Raw genomic sequence first — 12,225 nt, forward strand, 5'->3', positions numbered from 1 at the left:
TGGTATTTTAAGTTTTAAAAGTCTGGGTTTAAATCCCTTTGCATTAATTCATGACAGTGCCGCAGTGGAGTTTTTATCTCCTTTTCTTTTTCTTTCTTTCTTTCTTTCTTTCTTTCTTTCTTTCTTTCTTTCTTTCTTTCTTTCTTTCTTTCTTTCTTTCTTTCTTTCTTTCTTTCTTTCTTTCTTTCTTTCTTTCTCTCTTTCTTTCTTTCTTTCTTTCTTTCTTTCTTTCTTTCTTTCTTTCTTATGTGTTGTCAAGTCACTTGTGGTGACCTTGGGAGGGTTTGCAAGGCCCGTAAGATATTCAAGGTGTGGTGTACACTTCAGTGGGTGTTCATGACTGAGGAAGAATTTGAATCTACTGTTCTAGTTCAATACTCTATCCACGACACCACATCTCTCTATCTCTTTAATAGGTTCTACTCTCAATACCTAATGTATACAGAGGAGTATACCATGTATCTTTATATGTTGGGTATAGTTGTAACTGTTTGATTAGTGTAGTTTGGGAAAAAATTAAATTCGTTTCTGAAGACTTATTCAAATCTGCAAACTTTTTAATATTCAGGATGGAAGAAGGTTAAAGTTCAAATAATTTGAATGCAGCAGAAAGCAAAAAAAAAAAAACAGTCAGATATTTGTATAATCCCTATTATCCTACTTATTATAGACCTTACATAGAAAATATCTCAAGAAGGATAGAAGGGGCATCAATAAGTCACAGAAAAGCCATGCAGATCCAGCTTTTATTTCTTCCCAGAATAGTAAACATCCTCCAAGATAAAACAGTAAAAATAACTGAAACTCAACTCTGCAAAATGTATGTCAAATAAAACCTGTCATTCTTAAAGATGCCACAATATCTATGTTTGTTTAGAACTGATATAGAATCCATGGGTCTGCTCTTGCCTGAAATGCTTTACTCAACAACAAATGAAACTTCAATGATACAACCTCCTTGGTTGTTGTTAGGTGCCCTTAATTCACTTCTGACTCATAGTGACTCTAGGAAGTACCGGCCTTGAAAACGACCTACCATTAGCAACTTCCCCTACTGAAGGATACAGCAGCACACATCTCTAGATGAAGAGGTTTCAAAACAAAATGAGTCCAGAAAACTCTTTTGTGGAACTCCAACTTGGAGCTGACTGTGTTGGTCAGTCGGTGGCAACACGAATGACCCCAGAATGATAAATTCTTACTCCACTTATTTTGATCCTGGCCTCTGCATAATAGCCAATTGCATTTAGTATGTTTTCCAACTTTTTGTTCCCCTCCTTGATGTAGAGGTTGATGAACCAGCTCATTTCCAATCTGCATCAGTTTCACATGAATTCAAACACAGGTCTTCTTCATCCAATTTCTGCTTCTATATGGAATTTAAAATGAGAACATTATGTGAAAATTCTGTACATGGTTTCCATAACATGTACATTTTGTACACAGTAGTCCTCAGTACATGCATGGTTGTACAGAACATTTATCTAATATACATAATTCTGGAGAAAATATTCACACATTTTGAGCCAACACTGCTTCACAATATTTGGTGAAGTATGCAGTCTGAAGGATACAAGTATTGTAGTGCTGCTTATTATCTGGGAAGTGAGATTTAGATCAGTTCACTTAAAAATGAAGATCTCTACCCACCATATTATCCTATTCCTATTAGAAGTTCTATAGAGAGAACATGTTGCTGGTTTACTTGACTTTATTGTTGTTTGAACCATATGATCATATCAACCACAAATAATGACAGCAATTAAAATTGAGTTAAAGATACATTTTTGTTTAAAACACATATTTGCATTAAGTGATGCAATTAAACAATAAGAGGGAACAATTTTTGATTAAAAACAGAAAACCACTTTTTAATTTGAAAATTGAGCAAATACATCAAAAATCTAAATGAATAACTGAAGGATGGCACAACTGAAATAGTCACAATGAAAAAAGACAATTTTATGTAATTATCAATCCTAATAATTTTGCATTTGTATTGGCTCTCACTCCACATTCAGTACTCTGGCCCAACTGATCATATGTAATGTATATCTACTACGTGTGTATGTTCATGATGGTATACGTTGAAATAAGCCTGTTGGTCTTAAAAGTATTGTAAAACTCTTTGTTATTTTGCTGCCATAGGAATTGAGACTGGGTCACAGAATTTGGCAGCATAGCAAATGACTTGTAGAAACAGACATTGTCCACATCACCCACTGTTTTGCCTCCAATACAGGCAACCCAGAGAAATGCTTCTTCTGATTACAAGGATTCCATCACAACGTGTAAAAGTTCCTTTTGTAACTCCAGCTCCCAGAATGCTTCCTTATAGCAGGAATGGAAAATGGCTCAGTATGACATTTTGGAGACTCAGTGCCAATTAGTAAGCAGGCCGTTATGGAGTGCGTACATCAATAGTTTGACTTGGAATAAGACAGATTCATACATTTATAGCTCAACCCTCAAATAGTCAGCTGCTTACATCAGATGAAATTCAGAGGCATTCACCATAGAAGTCAACGACTGATGCTACTGCTTATACCGTCCACCTCTTTGTATCAGTCCAAATGAATTAGTAGCAATGCATCCTGCTATAATATTCACCAGAACTGCAAAAGCTCTGGATTTAATTTATCTGAGTACTTGACTTCTGCACAACCAATAATGAATGCAATTCCTTATAAGTACAGGTGTTAGAATTAAGTCCTATTTGCTTGTATATTTGCTTATGTAGGAGAACATCCCACTGATGCCAATGCAGTACTAATGCAAACATGATATTTCATGATTAAGGCCCTTTATGCTTTAAAACACAATATTGTTTCTTTTGAAATTGCACACTGAAATTTAATATCTCTGAATGATAACTGAGCTTTCAAAATGTTTATCTGTTATATTCATATGTAGGACACAGACACACAGATACATGCATATATACATGTGCACACACACTTAGAAGAAAGAAGTTTCCGTATGAGACAAGGACATAATGGGTTAAAAACTATGTAAATGTTACTCTAGTTAAATTACAGCTTGTTGTTCAGATGAATACTCTCCACTTCTCGTATAGCTTTAAATTATGGACAAATGCTTGCAATTGTGAACTACCTACATTGAGGCTGCCTGTTCCCAGGCTTCATCAACTCGAGCTGTCCAATGGGATTACTGTAAGCTTTCACGGCAGTCTGCCAGCTACTGATCAGAAATTCATATCCCTGGATGTTAGATTGCTCTCTTTATTCCATCCTTGTGATGGCTGTGATTGCTGTCATGGTGTTAGGTTAGAAATTAGCATTTTGTGGCCCAAATTTTGCCATCCAGAACATAATCAGAAAAGGGGGAAAAGAAGGGGAAGAGGGGGGGAGGGAAGGAGAGGAAATCAAAGAACTGTAATTTCATCTGTCAAAGAAGGGAAATGCAATGCTACTATGATACAGATGTCTACAAAACTTAGGTCAAGGGATGTTGTGGTATTTATGCTCCTATTTGGCAAAGGCATAGACAGGTGGTGCTTTTTGACAAATATGGATGGGGGTTGCAAATTAATGTTTTCCCTGATAAAAAAGGTAAAAATCCCTTAGTGAAACTGTAGGTGGTTTTCAGGAAGTTGTAGAGAAAGAAAGAAAGAAAGAAAGAAAGAAAGAAAGAAAGAAAGAAAGAAAGAAAGAAAGAAAGAAAGAAAGAAAGAAAGAAAGAAAGAATCTCTAGCAGATAGTTCCAAGGACATGCTGAATTAATCACAAGAGGCTGGTTAGCAGGAGGTCAAAGAGAGACTTCTTAGCATCATTTTGGGTCATATGTCTAGAGGCTATAGCAATATGTATGTGCTGTACAGTTACATCTCGTTTCTGCTTTACTTGTCTGAGTCAAAATAAAAAAGGATGAACACACATTGCTTAGGACTGTTGGAAAGAAAGAAAAATTGGTAAATATTGTTAGATCTCCTCACATCACCACATGCTTGCTTTTAAAACTGAATCACATCTAGATAGAAGAGACGGTGGTGATTTTTAAAACCTCTTCTGAATAATCCTTTCACACTGCTTCTTTCAGTGCATTGTATAGGATGATACAGCACTGCAGAGCAATAGCTACTGATCTGTTATTGTTCTATCAAAACAATTAGTTGGTGGTAATTACAGAAATGATTTAAATGAACTATTTAACTGAAGCACTGTGGTAGTAGATAATGCAAGGTGGGTCCTTGGTAGCCTGTTATTCTTCCTCTTCACTTCGTGGACATGCTAATTTCTGCCCCTCCCCGTCATTAGCACTAAGCAAGCGGGAAGGATTCTGACAAGGGAGCTGCAGAGATTCTGCAAGGAGACTTGATTTCTATCCACCCAAGCTTATCTGTCATCTTTAATCATGCAAAAAGCTGGATTACTTAATCATTTCATTTTATTGAAAAGAAAAAGATTTACATTAAAATGATGACATGGAAGGGAGAGAAAAATGGAAAATGATTATCAGGAAAATATAATGTGGAGACAAAGGCTCCATTGGCTTTGTGATGCTCATTTAAAGCAATGATGTAGTAAAGTAATGATGATGTTAGCTATATAACCGTATTTCCTTTGCATTTCAAAATGCATTCAGATGTAGTATGTGTACTCAAAAATATCGCATCTTGCAGGAAAAGGCATTATTTTTCACCTCTGTTCTATTTTTTTAAAATGATACCTTTCTTTGGTTTATGTACAGTACTTTTGCTAATGTACAGGCTCTGTTAACGAGTGTGTTCTTTTACTGCACATGAGCATATATTTCTTTATCTTGAAGCCTCTTGAGTTACATTGAAATGCACTAATTAGAAGATTAGCTACTAAAATCATAATGTCCTCTGCCTTTCAAATTTGAATCATGTGCATGATAAATTTAGAAAATTATGAAATTGCTCATATGCTGTAATGGAGTATTTCTCCCATGCTTTGCCTTCAATGGCAACTTTAGTGCTCTCTGTATTTCAATTTATAATTTTTAAGTATGCTGTCTGTTTTGTTGGCTTCTTAGGTTATGTTTGTATTTTCAAAATTAATATAGCAATTGAATGCCTATGTCTTACAAATGGGTTTAAATGTCTGTTTCAGCTGCGTCTTCTGTAGTTTTAGTTACAAGGATAACTGAAAGCTAAATTATAACTTCAGTGATGAAAGAAGTTTGTTGATGATCCTAGCAAGTGAGATTTCTCTGATGCTTTTTGAAAACCAACAAGTGTTGGACATCATTGGAGCCTTTACTAGGTATATCTTCTTTTCCTATTATAAATCTTTTGGGATTCTAAGACCTTTGTCTGAATTAGTTGCAATCTAATTATCTACCAATCAGGTTTTAAAAAAACAAATCAGTCTGTACTACAATAACGTATTTGTTACATATACTAACGGCAAACTACAAACATTTAAAATATATAAAGACATAATACGATCTGAAAAATACTAGGGTCCTACAATCCCACAGCCCCATTTTGCCTAACATAAAACAAAATCCCACCTTAGTCAACATTTTCTCTGCATCTGAACAAACCTACTTCCATATGTGGTGCACAAAAAATGAAAAAGAATCTGTTTTGAACAGTTTGGAGATTTGCAAGTGACATGTTAGCACAATAGCTTGCTAACCTGTTATAGCTTAACTGTCATAAGGATAAAAGTATATGTGCTTGTGCATTTCTAGACTTCCATTTCAACTTCTGCTTCCTCATCAATTTCAATATCAAAACATAAACACAGGAATTACGGAACAGAGAAAACGATCCCATATTGAGGGGCAAAGACAATGCATCAATATATCAATTGCTTTTGTAATGCCAACAAGTTTGAACTTCATCAATAACTAGTATTTTTGTATCAGAACTGTAGAGTAGCTGTCTGGCAGTGTGATTGCCCTGAAAGAATGGCTTGATAGGTAAGTTTCAGGAACAGCAATTTTGTTAAAAAGTGCCCTCGAATGTGCAGGGAAAAAAGTTATTGTGATGTTTCTGAAAACTTAATGGGGTATCCTACAAAAACAAGCTGATTTAAAATCAAGTAATACTGCTGTTTTACCAGTTAGTGTTATTTATTTAAACTCATGGATCAACCTTGAAAACATAGTATGCTCATACAGCTAGAACTTTATATACAATTTTTCAATACTTTGTTCTATAATATTTGAAACCTGTATGCTTTTAAGTCCAAACAGATTATGAATCAATATAATTTAACACACACTCCTCTTTGATCTGCGTACTGCAGGTTTTCAGTTCTTCTGAAATTGGAACATGTCAATAACAGATGTTAAAGAATGTGAACAAAGTGACATTCTTATACCTCCTTAATTATGAAGGAGATAGAAAAAAACTATTGAGCAAAATATTTCACTGCAAGTCAGCTTCTAGAAAAAATAAGTAGGTTCCAGATAAAACTTATATTGCGGTTATAGATGAAACGTTGCTGTATGCAGGTTCATAAATACTTTGGAAGATCTTCCGTTCCCTGCTCTAGCAGAAGAAAGGAATGTACACATGTGTTTGACTTCCTTGTAAATAACCAATGTTGTATTCTGCACCTTTTTAATTTGCAATTTGTGCCCATTTATTATCATAAATATTTATTCATTTAACTGTTTTCTTCTCCACGCTCAAGATTCAGAGTGTTCAGTTTATTGTAATTCATAATTTATCATTATGTTGGTTAGTTCACAATTTACATTTGTGTCTTATTTATCCTTACCTACCAACAAGAATAATTTTTCCTTGTTTGCTCCATCTTTGGTATGTTTTGTTGGTTTACACTTTAAGTGTTGGAATATTCACTTTTGATACCTGTTACTTTACATCTTGCCTTCAGACTGAACGTTACCACTTCACACTTGAAACTTAGACCCATCAGATTACACTTCTTGTTACTAATATGTACAGCTTAGTTTTCATAACAAAAATCTATGAAGGGTATAAAACTGTAAAGAATGTTTTTTCCCCTGCTAGTGTCATCCCTACTTTTTAAAGGAAAGATGAAAGACATTTCAGGAATCTGAAGAGGAGTTACATGAACTGCAAGTGTAGCTATCACATTTAAACAATAGGTGGCAGCATTACCTAAATACACTTTTCTTGGCATTAGGAAAAAAAAGGATGTAAGGGTTTAAAAAGGACTTGTCATTGTTTTTTTTACACATGTATAATAGCAAATATAAGCAAATGTAATCTGGTTCAAGATATATTAGAAAACTTTTTTTCTGTTACATTATCTTTTTATTTTAAACAACCAGCTTCTAGTAACCTCTTTTCCCATATTAAATATGATTAATTAAAACCTTGCAGTCTTAATGAGTGTGACTTATTGTTTAGTTGATCCTAGAAATAATGAATTGCTACCTGTAGATACCTGCTACCTGTCAATCCTGTTTAAAATTTCATCTTTTTCAGTGTAATGCACAGTCAAGAGAAAGCAGTAGCTACAATATATAATTGTTTTTGTTAATAATGACCAGGAGATTTGCAGTTGTTAAATGCAGAATCAGTTTAACATCCAGGTGTATTAAGTAACCGTTGCTATCAATCTTAAGTGATGAACCTTTACACTGCTGACTTCATATACCTAAAGGTATATTTGTGTCTATATTTTCTCCATATTTTCATGCCAAATCTTGTTTTTCTTATGCAATATCTTCAAGAAAATAATACTGAAAAATCAAAATATAAAATGGCATTATTTATAAGAGAGATGTGTACATAAATCCAATATGCCAATACCCATATTTGCCTGAAGTGTTAAAAAAAGAGGTAACAATACTGATGCACGCAGTACGAATGGAAAATGATCGTTGTTAACTTAAATGGGTTTGATGACATGAATCTGCATCCATACACAGCGATCATAGTATAAAAAATCATACTGACCAATACTGCATCCCGGCTCCATGTTTATGTCCTCTACTTCTGGGAGGCAGCTTTTCTTTTGTGCCTTCTCCAAGACATAACATTCATCAGTGTTTGCCAGAAACACTATGCTGTACTTTTCGTAGCCTTTTCTTTAAAACAGAAAACACTTGCTGGGAAATACCTAAGTGGCCTAACTGGCACTAAATGTTTTTTGGGGGGCTCGATAACCAGTTTATTTTTCATCTAAAATCAGCATATTGCTAGTGTGTTGTGGGAGGGGGCTTCAGGGGGTAAAGAAAAGATATAGGATAATAAAGCTGGCGAAAAGAGGATAGCGATGGATAGAAGCAATGATGAAACGTGTCTGATAGGGTTGTTTTCTTCTGTGCCACCATTTCGTTGCTGCTGTGGGGTTATAGAAAATGGTGGCTACTTGTATTTTATGGAAAATGTAAATTTTATGGTAACCTTTCTCGTGGATTCGGCTTGCGATGGCTCTACAGCTTCCGGATATTGGATTTAGCAATAGGCTGGCAAAAACTTGGTTAGCAAGACTGGAATATCTGTATATGTACACATGTATCTATCAAACTGAAAAGCAGCATTTTTCCAGAATGGGAAACTGCTATGGATTTGGTTGTTAATAAGAAATAATGTTCAGCCTCTGTGCATAATGAATATTGCAACAAAATCAACAGTGTGGTGGCTATATGTGTGTGAGAGAGTTTTAAATGAAGTGAAAACCCTGCCTTATTACCAAAACAGTTCTAATACATGATATGAAGGAGAAGAAGTTTCTAAACCTTGTCACATTCCTTGCCTTTCTGTTCTCACTCCCATTATTTGACAGGTCCCTAGTTTGATTCTGTAAATGCAACCCTTATCTAATTTTTGATTACAAATGAAGGTCTCATAATAGTATGGGCAAATTTACCTTATATTGGTTTAGAAAAAAAGACTGTATCTTTGTGGCAATGCTGACTATCTCAACCCCCCCCACCCCCAGTCCTGCTCTACTTCATAGGATGGAATGGATGTAGAATATGTGACTAATAAAACTGATTTTATTAGCCACATACATTAAAACAAGGAGAGTGACAAGCAGAAATAAAGGAACAGGGTAGGGATAGAGGAGAGGGTGTGGGTGGCACTGGGGGAACATTAACAAAGACATCTATAAATCACAGGATGACATCTATTCTAGTCAGTCAGAAGAGCAGTACAAAAGAATTTTATTTGCAAATTAAAAATATACTGATGGTTGAAAAAGTAATCAAATTGCAGGCAATGCTGCCTTTACAATGCAGATGATTACATTTTACACATTTAATTTTCAGCTTAAATTTAATTACATGTATTACAGTTATCTATTAAATGGCAAAATCATATATTTGAGGTCAGATGCTGTTTATTCTCTTTTTTCCCTATTGGTTCTTACTGGGTTGAGTTTTTGTTATTTTATTGGGACTTCTAGGTAAGTCTCATCAGGGCTAGAATCCACCTCCAAGAACCATTATTACAAGTGAAATTTTTTTTAAAAGTTTGAAATAAATACAAATACATGAGATACTTGTATATGAAGCAGAATGTGAAGAAATATCCATCAAAAGTTAATGGATTTTTTAAATAAAATGATGGTTGCTGAAGTAATTCAGAAATGGGGCAAACAGCTGAAACAAGTTTACTTAGTATGATTTCCCTTGCAGTTCAACGTGGCATACATCTAAGAAAATGTAGATACGGCTGTAGTCATGCAGTGAAATCTAATACCAGTTTATTCAACTATTGTGTCCAGTGAGCCTACTCACATGTAAGTATGAATAAGACTGCAGGCTCATTGCTCTGAAATCCCAGTGTTCCCATGCTATGGATTATGGATTGACAAATGTATGTTAAGCTTTGGGGTTCTCTATCACATTTCACATTTTACTCAGCTGTATACTCAAGACAACAGTTCGCTTTCATCTCCAGAAATGGCTTTTCTTTGCCCATAAAGATCATTTATATGTGTCCTACCTGCATGCAGAGAGTGACTGGAAATGCATGCCAGCTAGAAGGCGAAGTAGCACTAGGCTTCAAGCACCCCCTTAACTTCCACTTCACCCAAAACCCTTTTACATAAATGAATTGGTCGACTTCTTTTAAATTATTATCTGGCAGATGGTAATATGCAGAAATAACAGGCTGACTTCTTTTATGGGCCCTGATGAAACAACTTCAATGGTATTGCGCAGGGTTTGCAATATACAATTATATTTTAAAAATCAAACTGTTCTTTCCTTCCTCTTCTTGTTCTTCTTGTTGTCTTCCTTCTGTCTATTATTTTTGTTCTTTTTGCTGAGAGTAATCGCTTTTTGTTATAATCTTGGGCAATACACTCTCTTTGTACTCTTTTACTTTATTATAGCAGTACTCTTAGCAAGTGTTTTTGCTGTGACTGTGCAAGAGCAACACATAAAACTTTCTGTTACACATACAGTTCTCTCTCTGTGTGTCATTCTCCCTCCCATGTATGTGTGCATGTACACATGCTGGCAAGCACATTTTATTTGGTCTTCTTTTAAACAAACAGGGCGTCTCTATATGTACTTTTAATATTTCTTGTTTAATATACTGATGAACTTTTAAGCAGGGTTGTGAAACACTGCAAAATCCTGTGCTGTATGGATTATAGCAAATAAGACCTAAGAAACATTGCCCTTATTAAGATTGTGCTAGAGAAAGAATGCTAGCAAAAATCATTTGAAAGGGGGGGGGAGGTAGCATCTGATCACAATATAAAGTGGCAATTCCCTATGCATATAGAAACCCAGCGTAATGCTTATAACTGGACTTGAGTAAACATTACATCAAGAGAAAATATTCATGCTCTTCATACTTTCTGTGCATGGAATACATAGGGAAGGAATTAACACTTCCATAAATACTCATGGCATGAAAAATTGGATAGAGCTGGGACTGGCAAATCACCAGTCCTGTAGACTTTCTGCATCTCCAACCAAGAGCTTAGGTTGTAAAAAAAAGTACAGTATATACAGTAAACTTTTATATATTCAGTGCGTCTCAAACCATGATATTTTATCAGTACTGTAAGGATGTTGTACTTACCCACATCATTGTTTAGCATGTTAGTGGTTCGAACACTGTAATCCCTGGGACAAAAAAAATGAAAAAAGTATATCTGAACCAAATACACTCCATTCATTTATCGGATGCTGACCTAGTGAAACTCATCTGAAAGGTAATATTAAAAAAGGAAGAAAAGTACTGCATCCTTCCTCTATCGTCTTGTGAATTTGTAATATTATTTTGCATACCTGTATGGGGAATGATTTTAAAATCATGATACCAATCAGAACATATATTTGTACATATAACAGAACATATGCATCATATGGCTATACTGGATTAATAAGTAAATGCTATGTACAATATGTATTTAAAATGTTAATTATAGCATACAATGAAGTACTCCATGCATTTAAAATAGGCACATATATATTTTTTATTTTGAATTTGGAAATTTCCAAAAATATCTCATTTGTCTGCCTTAGCCTGAAATGTATGTTGAACATTTAAGACTATGTTCAGTTAATAGCATTTCATAGTAACTGTGGGATTATATATTCAGTGCTGCTTGTAGCAGAGTAGCCTTAGAGATGTTGTCTGATATCAATTAGTGTCCTTAAACTTTATCAAACAGATTTGAATTAATCAGTAATTTAAAATTCTATCTCTATGAACTGATTTTTGCTGGTACTTTTTAATGGGCACATTTTAATATTTTAGAGGAAATGGTGGTGTGTGATGTAATGGTTTGGCGTTAATTTTCAACAGAGGGATATTGGAAAATGTGATCATTCTAGAAAATATCCTCTCCAATGGTGCAATGAAATCTGGAAAATCTTGATACTGGCTCCGAGGTACTCTGCAGAAATCTCATTAGCTTATCTGTGGGTAAGACCACAACCTTTGACTGTACACATTGTTTTAAAATTTAAGAAGAATGAAGCTACAGGTTGGATTACAGTTCACAATTAGGAAGGAACAAATTTTAGCTTGATTTTGCAGAAGGTTAGGAAGTCATGTTTTTCCTATCTGGATCACACAGTGCTTCCTCTCTTTTTTTGTTAAGCCAGATTACTTTAACAAAAACAATAATAAATATCTCAAGGCTGAAATTTAAGGAGCAGAAGTTCTTGGGTGTTTGCAACTATATGTATGATTATTTGGTGTCCGACCCTTCATGACCCCATAGACCAGAGCACGCCAGGCCCTCCTGTCTTCCACTACCTCCCAGAGTTTGGTCACTTTGATGTTGGTCATGTTGGTCGCTTTGATGACACTGTCCAAAC

General features: G+C 34.9%; 1 long non-coding RNA gene across 1 annotated transcript; it reads right to left on the reverse strand.

Annotated features, from left to right (window-relative positions):
* Positions 1–207: 207 nt before the first annotated feature.
* On the reverse strand, positions 208–8,305 carry LOC140706956 (uncharacterized). Its single transcript, XR_012086928.2, has 3 exons — positions 7,889–8,305; positions 1,066–1,369; positions 208–553 (listed from the first exon to the last, which is right to left on the reverse strand). It is a non-coding gene; the product is annotated as an uncharacterized LOC140706956 (long non-coding RNA).
* Positions 8,306–12,225: the final 3,920 nt, after the last annotated feature.

The sequence above is a fragment of the Pogona vitticeps genome, chromosome 4, assembly GCF_051106095.1.
Source record: "Pogona vitticeps strain Pit_001003342236 chromosome 4, PviZW2.1, whole genome shotgun sequence".
Lineage (NCBI taxonomy): Eukaryota > Metazoa > Chordata > Lepidosauria > Squamata > Agamidae > Pogona > Pogona vitticeps.